Raw genomic sequence first — 13,170 nt, 5'->3', positions numbered from 1 at the left:
TGGGACGGGTCTATCCCCAGCTGCATGTCTTTGGAGGTGGGAGGGGCCTATCCCCAGGTGCATGTCTTTGGAGGTGGGACGGGTCTATCCCCAGCTGCATGTCTTTGGAGGTGGGAGGGGCCTATCCCCAGGTGCATGTCTTTGGAGGTGGGAGGGGCCTATCCCCAGCTGCATGTCTTTGGAAGTGGGAGGGGCCTATCCCCAGGTGCATGTCTTTGGAGGTGGGAGGGGCCTATCCCCAGGTGCATGTCTTTGGAGGTGGGAGGGGCCTATCCCCAGGTGCATGCCTTTGGAGGTGGGAGGAAGGGAACCCACGCATTCACGGGGAGAACATGCAAACTCCACACAGAAAGATCCCGAGCCTGGATTTGAACCCAGGACTGCAGGACCTTCGTATTGTGAGGCAGACGCACTAACCCCTCTGCCACCGTGAAGCCCATGTCTGGTATAGGATTATTACATTTAATAATGTCTAGTATAGTATTATTAAATACATGTTTAGTGTATGAATATTAAATACATGTTTAGTGTATGAATATTAAATACATGTTTATTGTATTAATATTAAATACATGTTTAGTGTATGATATTAAATACATGTTTAGTGTATGAATATTAAATACATGTTTAGTGTATGATATTAAATACATGTTTAGTGTATGAATATTAAATCAATCAATGTTTATTTATATAGCCCCAAATCACAAAGGTCTCAAAGGACTGCACAAATCATTACGACTACAACATCCTCGGAAGAACCCACAAAAGGGCAAGGAAAACTCACACCCAGTGGGCAGGTGGAATTCACATCCAGTGGGACGCCAGCGACAATGCTGACTATGAGAAACCTTGGAGAGGACCTCAGATGTGGGCAACCCCCCCCCCTCTAGGGGACCGAAAGCAATGGATGTCGAGCGGGTCTAACATGATACTGTGAAAGTTCAATCCATAGTGGCTCCAAGACAGCAGCGAGAGTCCCGTCCACAGGAAACCATCTCAAGCGGATCAGCAGCGTAGAGATGTCCCCAACCGATACAGGCGAGCGGTCCATCCTGGGTCCCGACGAGCGGTCCATCCTGGGTCTCGACTCTGGACAGCCAGTACTTCATCCATGGTCATCGGACCGGACCCCCTCCACAAGGGAGGGGGGGACATAGGAGAAAGAAAAGAAGCGGCAGATCAACTGGTCTAAAAAGGAGGTTTATTTAAAGGCTAGAGTATACAGATGAGTTTTAAGATGAGACTTAAATGCTTCTACATGTTTAGTGTATGAATATTAAATACATGTTTAGTGTATGAATATTAAATACATGTTTAGTGTATGAATATTAAATACATGTTTAGTGTATGAATATTAAATACATGTTTAGTGTATGAATATTAAATACATGTTTAGTGTATGAATATTAAATACATGTTTGTGTACAATAAAAACAAAGGAATACTTATATATGCATGTTGAGAATAATACATGAATGAATGCTTCATTTCAGAGAATAAATAATAAAAGTAATGAGTAACAGAATGTGTGACCATTAAATATCTGAATGTGAATAAATGTTGATATTATGCAGTAAAAAGAGAATGTTATTACTAAATGTATGTTTAATTTACATGTTGTACATTAACATTAGGTAACAAATAGTTGAATGTCCTGCAATTTAATAATGAGTGTTATTTTCAGCAAGGTACTTGTGTTGTACTTTGATGTACTCCTACTTCCAAGTGACTTTGTCAAGTACTAGTAAAGGAAGAGATGATGCAGTACTTGAAGTCTTTACTTTTGTCCTGAGATGAAGATCAACTTCATGAAGACACCTTATCAATGTCAACATGACCAAAGTAGGAAGAAAGAAGGAAGGGGGCGGAGCCTCTTTCATTTTCTGATGTTTAGTTGGCCACTTGTCCAGGGTGTATCCCGCCTTCCGCCCGATTGTAGCTGAGATAGGCACCATTGCCCCCCGCCACCCCAAAGGGAATAAGCGGTAGGAAATGGATGGATGAATGAAGTTCCTGGTCAAAGCTGTTATACATTATATGCCTTGAGCTCTTACTTTGAAGGCCCTGAGAGCGGAAGTGGTGACACGATGAGTGCAGCGGAGATGTTTATATATGTCGCCTATACTGTATAAAAGTAGAAAATAACAAACACCGAGGGAGGCTCCAGTTTTACACGAGGACCACTTTATTTACTTTCTTTCAAAAACCTCCGCTCCACTCAAACTCTCCCACTTCCGCTCTAAGCGACTTCAAAATAAGAGCGCGAGACAAATATTGTATAACAGCTTATAACAGGAACTTAACATCACAAAGAAGCAAGCCCATAAAATAGGTTGCATTAGTTTGTGGTTTTATACAGTATAGGCGACATATATAAACCATCGGTTACATTTTTGTTGTTGTTGTGTGTTGTGAGGCTCTGTATATTTTGGGGGACAGGTTAATATGTTTTTGTTTTTGTTTTAACTGCCTGTGTTGTTTTTGCACTTATCCTGTTATTGTGTTGAAACGAGGACGTTTCTTTCTGTAGGAGGGGAGGTATGTAACCTATTTTTATGGGCTTGCCTCTTTGTGATGTTAAGTTCCTGTTAGAAGCTCTTCTACAGTATATGCCTTGGAGTCTTATTTTGAAGGCCCGAGGAGCGGAAGTGGTGACAGGTTGAGTGGAGCGGAGGTTTTTGAAAGCAAGTAAATAAAGTGGTCCTAAATAAAGTGTAAAACTGCAGCCTCCCCCTTCCTTATTTTGTACTTTTATACAGTATAGGCGACATATATAAACTCTCGCTTACAATAACAAAGACGCAGGCTCTAGTTTTACACGAGGACCACTTTATTTCAAACTTAAAAAAAAAAGTTTTATTTATACATTTCAATAATAACAAACAGATGAGAAACAATAATCAAAGTAGTTCAAAAAAGTATAAAACATTACAAAACATTATAACAACTGTACAAAACAGCACCTATACTGTCTTAAAGTTGTGAGGCTCAAAGTAACAAAAAAAAAACCCAAATATATATATATATATATATATATATATATATATATATATATATATATATATATATATATATATATATAATAACCAGTCGTGAAGCCATAGGCTCATTCAGATTCATTAAATAACTTAAATGTGGAACACAGCATCATCGTTTTCAACTTTATTTCAAACTTTTTTTTTTTTTTGAATGTTTATTTATAATATATATATATATATATATATATATATATATATATATATATATATATATATATACATATATATATATATATATATATATATATATATATACATATATATATATATATATATATATATATGTATATATATATATATATATATATATATATATATATATGTATATATATATATACATATATATATATATATATATATATACATATATATATATATATGAGCATCGTGCGTTGCGGTGGAGATGTAGTCAAACTCTCATGAGACACACTTTGCCTTTGGTCTTGTAGATATATTTATTGTAGATATATTTATTGTAGATATATTTATTGTAGATGTATTTATTGTAGATATATTTATTGTAGATATATTTATTGTAGATATATTTATTGTAGATGTATTTATTGTAGATATATTTATTGTAGATATATTTATTGTAGATGTATTTATTGTAGATGTATTTATTGTAGATATATTTATTGTAGATGTATTTATTGTAGATGTATTTATTGTAGATGTATTTATTGTAGATGTATTTATTGTAGATATATTTATTGTAGATGTATTTATTGTAGATGTATTTATTGTAGATATATTTATTGTAGATGTATTTATTGTAGATGTATTTATTGTAGATATATTTATTGTAGATGTATTTATTGTAGATGTATTTATTGTAGATGTATTTATTGTAGATGTATTTATTGTAGATATATTTATTGTAGATGTATTTATTGTAGATGTATTTATTGTAGATGTATTTATTGTAGATATATTTATTGTAGATGTATTTATTGTAGATGTATTTATTGTAGATATATTTATTGTAGATGTATTTATTGTAGATGTATTTATTGTAGATGTATTTATTGTAGATGTATTTATTGTAGATATATTTATTGTAGATGTATTTATTGTAGATGTATTTATTGTAGATGTATTTATTGTAGATATATTTATTGTAGATGTATTTATTGTAGATGTATTTATTGTAGATGTATTTATTGTAGATGTATTTATTGTAGATGTATTTATTGTAGATGTATTTATTGTAGATATATTTATTGTAGATGTATTTATTGTAGATGTATTTATTGTAGATGTATTTATTGTAGATATATTTATTGTAGATATATTTATTGTAGATGTATTTATTGTAGATGTATTTATTGTAGATGTATTTATTGTAGATGTATTTATTGTAGATGTATTTATTGTAAATGTATTTATTGTAGATGTATTTATTGTAGATGTATTTATTGTATCGGCAGCATCTAAATGTGCTGCCGCTCGACACACAGATTGAACTCATGACCCCGGAACAGGAAACATAGGTGTCATGTAACACAGAGGTAAACACTGCCCTCTAATGGACACAATGAGTAAGGGCGTACAACAGTACAACACTTAACATATATATATATCTATATATATATCTATATATATAGATATATATATAATAAACAAAGTACAGATTCATTAAATAACTTAAATTAGGAACACAGCACCATCGTTTTCAACTTTATTTCAAACCTTTCTCTGCCTGCGTCACACAAGTGACGTCACTGTTGGAGAGCCATATAGCACACCGTGATTGGTGGATTCCTTCAGCTCCGCCCACAACGCTGTCAAGCACCATTCATATCAAACTCTCACTAACATTCAACTTTCATATTAGCGTGGGAGCCGCAAAATAAGATCTCACGTGTCTGAGACCCTGGTCTAATATATATATAGATGTGTCAGAAGTGCTACTGACACTTTGATCATGTTTGCTTTTCCTGTCTTTCAAATCACTTCCTGTCCTGCTGCTCTTATTTTCTCACTGTTTCCTGTTTGCTCTCTGTCTTTTGTGGCACCTTTACTATCTGCTCCGTGTCTGCACACCTGTTCCTCGTTTAATTAGTTGTATTTAGTTCCACCTGAGTCCCTCCTTCACTGCTTCATCATTATTCTTTTTTGACGGATGTGGATCGGACGGGTTTTATTCGCAGTGAGTAATACTTTGCTCTTTTACACTGGCGTTCTATTGTTTGTCTTCATGCTTCTACCGTGTGCTTTATTGCTGATTTAAAGTTGTGTTTGTGTTGCTGTGACAGTTTGCTCTTTTACACTGGCGTTCTATTGTTTGTCTTCATGCTTCTACCGTGTGCTTTATTGCTGCTTGAAAATTGTTTGATTCGCACTGCACGTGCACATGTGTTAGGAACACAACATGTAGAAACACACATTTAGTGACAAACATGCACATGTTAGGAACACAACATGTAGAAACACACATTTAGTGACAAACATGCACATGTGTTAGGAACACAACATGTAGAAACACACATTTAGTGACAAACATGCACATGTTAGGAACACAACATGTAGAAACACACATTTAGTGACAAACATGCACATGTGTTAGGAACACAACATGTAGAAACACACATTTAGTGACAAACATGCACATGTGTTAGGAACACAACATGTAGAAACACACATTTAGTGACAAACATGCACATGTGTTAGGAACACAACATGTAGAAACACACATTTAGTGACAAACATGCACATGTGTTAGGAACACAACATGTAGAAACACACATTTAGTGACAAACATGCACATGTTGGGAACACAACATGTAGAAACACACATTTAGTGACAAACATGCACATGTTAGGAACACAACATGTAGAAACACACATTTAGTGACAAACATGCACATGTTAGGAACACAACATGTAGAAACACACATTTAGTGACAAACATGCACATGTGTTAGGAACACAACATGTAGAAACACACATTTAGTGACAAACATGCACATGTGTTAGGAACACAACATGTAGAAACACACATTTAGTGACAAACATGCACATGTGTTAGGAACACAACATGTAGAAACACACATTTAGTGACAAACATGCACATGTTAGGAACACAACATGTAGAAACACACATTTAGTGACAAACATGCACATGTTAGGAACACAACATGTAGAAACACACATTTAGTGACAAACATGCACATGTGTTAGGAACACAACATGTAGAAACACACATTTAGTGACAAACATGCACATGTTAGGAACACAACATGTAGAAACACACATTTAGTGACAAACATGCACATGTGTTAGGAACACAACATGTAGAAACACACATTTAGTGACAAACATGCACATGTTAGGAACACAACATGTAGAAACACACATTTAGTGACAAACATGCACATGTGTTAGGAACACAACATGTAGAAACACACATTTAGTGACAAACATGCACATGTGTTAGGAACACAACATGTAGAAACACACATTTAGTGACAAACATGCACATGTGTTAGGAACACAACATGTAGAAACACACATTTAGTGACAAACATGCACATGTGTTAGGAACACAACATGTAGAAACACACATTTAGTGACAAACATGCACATGTTAGGAACACAACATGTAGAAACACACATTTAGTGACAAACATGCACATGTTAGGAACACAACATGTAGAAACACACATTTAGTGACAAACATGCACATGTTAGGAACACAACATGTAGAAACACACATTTAGTGACAAACATGCACATGTGTTAGGAACACAACATGTAGAAACACACATTTAGTGACAAACATGCACATGTGTTAGGAACACAACATGTAGAAACACACATTTAGTGACAAACATGCACATGTTAGGAACACAACATGTAGAAACACACATTTAGTGACAAACATGCACATGTGTTAGGAACACAACATGTAGAAACACACATTTAGTGACAAACATGCACATGTTAGGAACACAACATGTAGAAACACACATTTAGTGACAAACATGCACATGTGTTAGGAACACAACATGTAGAAACACACATTTAGTGACAAACATGCACATGTTAGGAACACAACATGTAGAAACACACATTTAGTGACAAACATGCACATGTTAGGAACACAACATGTAGAAACACACATTTAGTGACAAACATGCACATGTTAGGAACACAACATGTAGAAACACACATTTAGTGACAAACATGCACATGTGTTAGGAACACAACATGTAGAAACACACATTTAGTGACAAACATGCACATGTGTTAGGAACACAACATGTAGAAACACACATTTAGTGACAAACATGCACATGTTAGGAACACAACATGTAGAAACACACATTTAGTGACAAACATGCACATGTGTTAGGAACACAACATGTAGAAACACACATTTAGTGACAAACATGCACATGTGTTAGGAACACAACATGTAGAAACACACATTTAGTGACAAACATGCACATGTTAGGAACACAACATGTAGAAACACACATTTAGTGACAAACATGCACATGTGTTAGGAACACAACATGTAGAAACACACATTTAGTGACAAACATGCACATGTGTTAGGAACACAACATGTAGAAACACACATTTAGTGACAAACATGCACATGTTAGGAACACAACATGTAGAAACACACATTTAGTGACAAACATGCACATGTGTTAGGAACACAACATGTAGAAACACACATTTAGTGACAAACATGCACATGTTAGGAACACAACATGTAGAAACACACATTTAGTGACAAACATGCACATGTGTTAGGAACACAACATGTAGAAACACACATTTAGTGACAAACATGCACATGTTAGGAACACAACATGTAGAAACAAGACACATTTAGTTGCTGACAAGCTGTCAGTCACCATGGCTCTCAACTGCTGGCTAAGAGAGTCAAGGTGTGGCTGAGTGTTTGCTACAGGTGAACACACCTGCCCTCACTGATTAGTGTTTGCTACAGGTGAACACACCTGCCCTCACTGATTAGTGTTTGCTACAGGTGAACACACCTGCCCTCACTGATTAGTGTTTGCTACAGGTGAACACACCTGCCCTCACTGATTAGTGTTTGCTACAGGTGAACACACCTGCCCTCACTGATTAGTGTTTGCTACAGGTGAACACACCTGCCCTCACTGATTAGTGTTTGCTACAGGTGAACACACCTGCCCTCACTGATTAGTGTTTGCTACAGGTGAACACACCTGCCCTCACTGATTAGTGTTTGCTACAGGTGAACACACCTGCCCTCACTGATTAGTGTTTGCTACAGGTGAACACACCTGCCCTCACTGATTAGTGTTTGCTACAGGTGAACACACCTGCCCTCACTGATTTGGTCCAACTATGGTTGTCAAAAGCTGGGTGTTTAGAAGGACATTTCAAAGTTGGGATCTCCAAGCTCAAAAGTCCGCTGTGAATACTTTTACACTTGTGATGCTTTGTTTAAGGTGTATTTACATAAAGTTGTCAGCTCTCCATGCATCACCAAACATCTGCAGAGATGTTGGTGCTGGCTTTCTTCTTGTTGTTGTTGTTCACCTTTGACATTTTGGGGTTTAAATAAATGTTAAAGTGTTAAACTGCATGTTTTGCCGTCCTTGGTTTGAAAGTCCAGTTTACAATGCTTACATGACCTTCACCCAAGGCGGGGTGTGATAGTTGCTGCTTTTTGGTGTGTGTGTGCGCTTTATAGATTTTAATATTTATTAGTAGGGGTGTGGGGAAAAATCAATTCGAATTAGAATCACGATTCTCATATTGTGCGATTCAGAATCAATTCTCATTTTTAGAAAAATCAACTAAAAAAAAATGATTATGATTTCAGCAAAGCAGTGATTAAAAATCCCTCATTGACATTATCATTAGACATTTATGAAAATAATAAAAAAGAACAATAGTGTCACAGTGGCTTACACTTGCATGGCATCTCATAAGCTGGACAACACACTGTGTCCAATGTTTTCACAAAGATAAAATAAGTCATATTTTTGCTTCCTTTTAATAGTATAAACAAATTCACATTATTGCAATCAGTTGATAAAACATTGTCCTTTACAATTATAAAAGCTTTTTACACAAATCTGCTACTCTGCTAGCATGTCAGCAGACTGGGGTAGATCCTGCTGAAATCTATGTATTGAATGAATACACAATCCTTTTCAATTGGAAAAATATTGTTGTGAATTGAGAATCGCGTTGAATAGAAAAAATCGAATTATAATCAAATTGCGACCTCAAGAATCTATATCGAATCGTGGGACACCCAAAGATTCGGAGCCTTATTTTGTGGACTGCGTGGTTGGTAGAGTGACCGTGCCAGCAACCTGTGGATTCTTCCAATCCACTTTATTTACCGTATATAGCACATTTAAACAAATTGTTTCCAAAGTGCGGCACAACAATATTAAAAACATTCGAATACTATCTTAAGCTCCACCAATGACTGAAAAAAAAATAAAAATTAATAATAAATATATACATAGAATAGAATGTACTTTATTGATCCTTGGGGGAAATTCAACACCACAGTTCACTTACAAACAATGAGATGTGTGTGTGTGTGTGTGTGTGTATGTATATATATATATATATATTATGAATATCCCCCAAGGATCAATAAAGTACATTCTATTCTATGTATATATTTTCCCACGAAAGGAATAAATGTTTTGCTATGTCCTCATTTTCAATACAATGCAACTGTAAAAAATGTTCATAACATCGGAGGCTAGCAATTAGTGTTTTGTGGTAGTGTGCTTACAATTATGCTTTATAAAACTTTCTGAATTGTAAACTTAAAGGATTATATTTTTTGACCACACAACTCACGTAGTGTTAAAAGCCAAAGAATAAAAATGGGTCTTAAGACGAGACTTAAAACACTCCACATCGGGAGCAGTTTGAGTATGGAGGGCCACAGTGTTCCACAGCTTAGGGCCGACCACAGAGAAGGTCCTGTCTCCCCTAGTTTTAATTCCTGGTTCAATTCCCACCTTCTATTGACCTCGTCATGTACGTTGTGTCCTTGAGCAAGACGCTTCACTCTTGTTCCTGACGGTCGTCGACAAGGCTAATGTTGGTTTGGCGTTGGTAGTCTGAGGCCAATGTTCAAGTACCAATAATTGTCACACACTAGGTGTGGCAAAATTATCTGCATTTGACTCCTCACCCTGGATCACTTCCTGGGAGGTGAGGGGAGCAGTGAGCAGCAGTGGTGGCTGAGCTCGGGAATACATTTGGGTGATTAAACCCCCAATTACAAGCCTTGATTCTGAGTGCCAAGCAGGGGAGTAATGGCTCCCATTTTTATAGTCTTTGGTATGACTCAGGCGGGGTTTGAACTCAAAACCTACCCATCTCAGGGCGGACTAATTGGTTTGGCGTTGGTCGTGTGCGACGCCAATGTTTATGTATGTTGTGTTTTATGCTCTTTTACAGGCCTGACATGTATGTATTGTTTATGCTCTTTTACAGGCCTGACATGTATGTATTTATGCTCGTATACAGGCCCGGCATGTATGTATTGTTTATGCTCTTTTACAGGCCTGACATGTATGTATTTATGCTCTTATACAGGCCCGGCATGTATGTATTGTTTATGCTCTTTTACAGGCCCCGGCATGTATGAATGTGTGTATTGTTTATGCTCATTTACATGCTTGACATGTATTGTTGATGCTCATTGACAGGCTTGACATGTTTGTATGTCATGTCAAGCATGTCAATAAGCATTAACAACACATACATGCATGTGGAGTCTGTCAATGAGCATTAACAATACATACATGCATACATGTGGTGCATGTCAACGAGCATTTATAATACATGTGTGGAGCATGTCAATGAGCATTTATAATGCATATGTGTGGAGCATGTCAATGAGCATTTATAATACATACGTGTGGAGCCTGTCAATGAGTATTAACAATACATAGGCTCCATATGTATATGTTTTGGAGTGTTTATTTTTGTCCTGAGATAAAGATAAATTTCATGCAGGCATCTTGTGAATGTCAACATAGATAGATAGTACTTTATTGATTCCTTCAGGAAAATTTAAATTCCAGCAGCAGTGTACAGAGTTGAGATCAATTTAAATAAAAGTAAATAATGGGGGTTTAAATGGAAACACAATAGAGAATTACAATAAGAATAAAAAATAAAAAGCAACAATGGGGGAAAAAAAAGAAAAAAAATATATATATATATAACAGTGAAATAAGAATATAACAAGACAAAGTAGGCAGTAGTGACCATGTTATGAAAACGTAATGCACATGACCAAAGTAGGCGTGTCCACAAAGAAAGAAAGAAGGGTGGGCGTAGCATTTTCATTTTGTGATGTTAACTTGGTCCTGTGATGAGGTGGTGACATGTCCAGGGTTTACACCGCCTTCTGGCCCGATTGTAGCTGAGATAGACATCTGACACCAAAGGAAATAAGTGGTAGAAAAATGGATGGATGGATGAATGAAGGTGGGGCTGAGTGTTGGCTACAGGTGAACACACCTGCCCTCACTGATTAGTGTTTGCTACAGGTGAACACACCTGCCCTCACTGATTTGGCCCTACTATGGTTGTCAAAAGCTGGGTGTTGGGACATTTCAAAGTTGTGATCTCCAAGCTGAAAAGTACGCTGTGAATATTTTTGCACTTGTGATGCTTTATGTAAGATGTATTTACAAAAGGTTCTTAGCTCTCCATGCATCACCAAAGACATCTGCAGAGATGTTGGTGCTGGCTTTCTTCTTGTTGTTGTTCATCTTTTGACATTTTGGGGTTTAAATAAATGTTGTGCCATCCTTTGTTTGAAAGTCTGGTTTACAATAGTTACATTACCTTCACCCGAGGCGGGGGGGGGTGATAGTTGCTGCTTGTGTGTGTGTGTGTGTGTGTGTGTGGCCGGCCAATGTTGGATATATTGTGTATCTGGGGAAATAAGAGGTTGGCATCACTAACATAGCCCTGTGCTGGTTTACGTCCTCCATCAACAACGGAACCTTCTCTGTGAACAGAGCCAAACATTCCTCCCGCTGTGCCACCTTCACCTGAGGGGTCCCTAGGGCTCAATACTGGGTTCCATCCTGTTCTCCATCTACATGCTCTCCCTCAGCCAAGTCATTCATCGCCTTAAAATTTCCTTTCATTTCTACACTGATGATACTAAATCTATCTTCCACTCAAGACAGACGATCCCTCTGGACTGGACCATTTGAAGGACTGCTTGCAGGACATAAAAGAGTGGATGTCAAAATTTCCTGCAGCTCAATGACAGAGTGAAATTCTTCTGTTCGGGAACTCCAACCCCCCAACTGTGCACAATAGCCAAGATCAAGTCTGTCCTCTCCCCCAGTGACTTAGAGGGTCGTGTTCATGCTCATCTTCTGCAGACTGGACTAATGGAATGCCCTCTATGCTGGGGTCACTGACAAGACCATAAGTAGCATGCAGTTGGTACAAAATGCTGGTGACAGGCACAAAAATGAGGGAACACATTTCTCCCATCCTCTCCTCCCTTCACTGGCTCCTGGTGAAGCACAGAGTGAAATTTAAGATCCTTACGTATGTCTTCAAAGCGCTCCGTGGTCTTACCCCAGCTTACATCAAACATCTCCTGGACCAACCTATCAGCTCCAGGCTTGGTCGTTGCCTCAGATCTGACAACCAGATGACCTTGAAGGTCCCACAGTCAAACCTAGTGACAAAGAGAGACTGTGCATTTTCAATGATGGTACCTGGCCTATGGAATAAGCTCCCCCTGAAAGTCAAGTCCGCCACCACTCTGGACACTTTTAGAGCACAGCTTAAAACTCACCTCTTTGCCGCAAATGACTTGATTTGTGTTCATGTGTCTTAAATGTTTGTTCTAAATTCCTTTGTGTCCCTGTTTTTTTTTTGTTTCTCCACTCAGGCTGCACCCCAGGCTGATGTAATGGTTCCTTGTGTGGGTGCAATAATTGAAAATAACTAAATTTTTTTTTGTTTCTTCAAGGTCAATTTTGTGGAGTCTGGTCTACAATACAAAGTCTATGTATATTTTCTTTTTTTTTCTTTTCTTTTTTATTTTTATCTTCAAGGTCAATTTTGGGGGTCTAGTCATCTACAATACGTCAATGTATTTCAT

At 37.2% G+C, this 13,170-nt stretch overlaps 1 long non-coding RNA gene across 1 annotated transcript; it reads left to right on the top strand.

The window, feature by feature from the left end:
- Window positions 1-5,043: 5,043 nt before the first annotated feature.
- On the top strand, window positions 5,044-12,921 carry LOC133543677 (uncharacterized). Its single transcript, XR_009804474.1, has 2 exons — window positions 5,044-5,190; window positions 12,232-12,921. It is a non-coding gene; the product is annotated as an uncharacterized LOC133543677 (long non-coding RNA).
- Window positions 12,922-13,170: the final 249 nt, after the last annotated feature.

This window comes from Nerophis ophidion, linkage group LG26 (assembly GCF_033978795.1).
Source record: "Nerophis ophidion isolate RoL-2023_Sa linkage group LG26, RoL_Noph_v1.0, whole genome shotgun sequence".
NCBI classification, from domain to species: domain Eukaryota; kingdom Metazoa; phylum Chordata; class Actinopteri; order Syngnathiformes; family Syngnathidae; genus Nerophis; species Nerophis ophidion.
The sequence above is the reverse complement of the archived record's forward strand: the minus strand, read 5'-3'. Positions and strand labels throughout refer to the sequence as shown.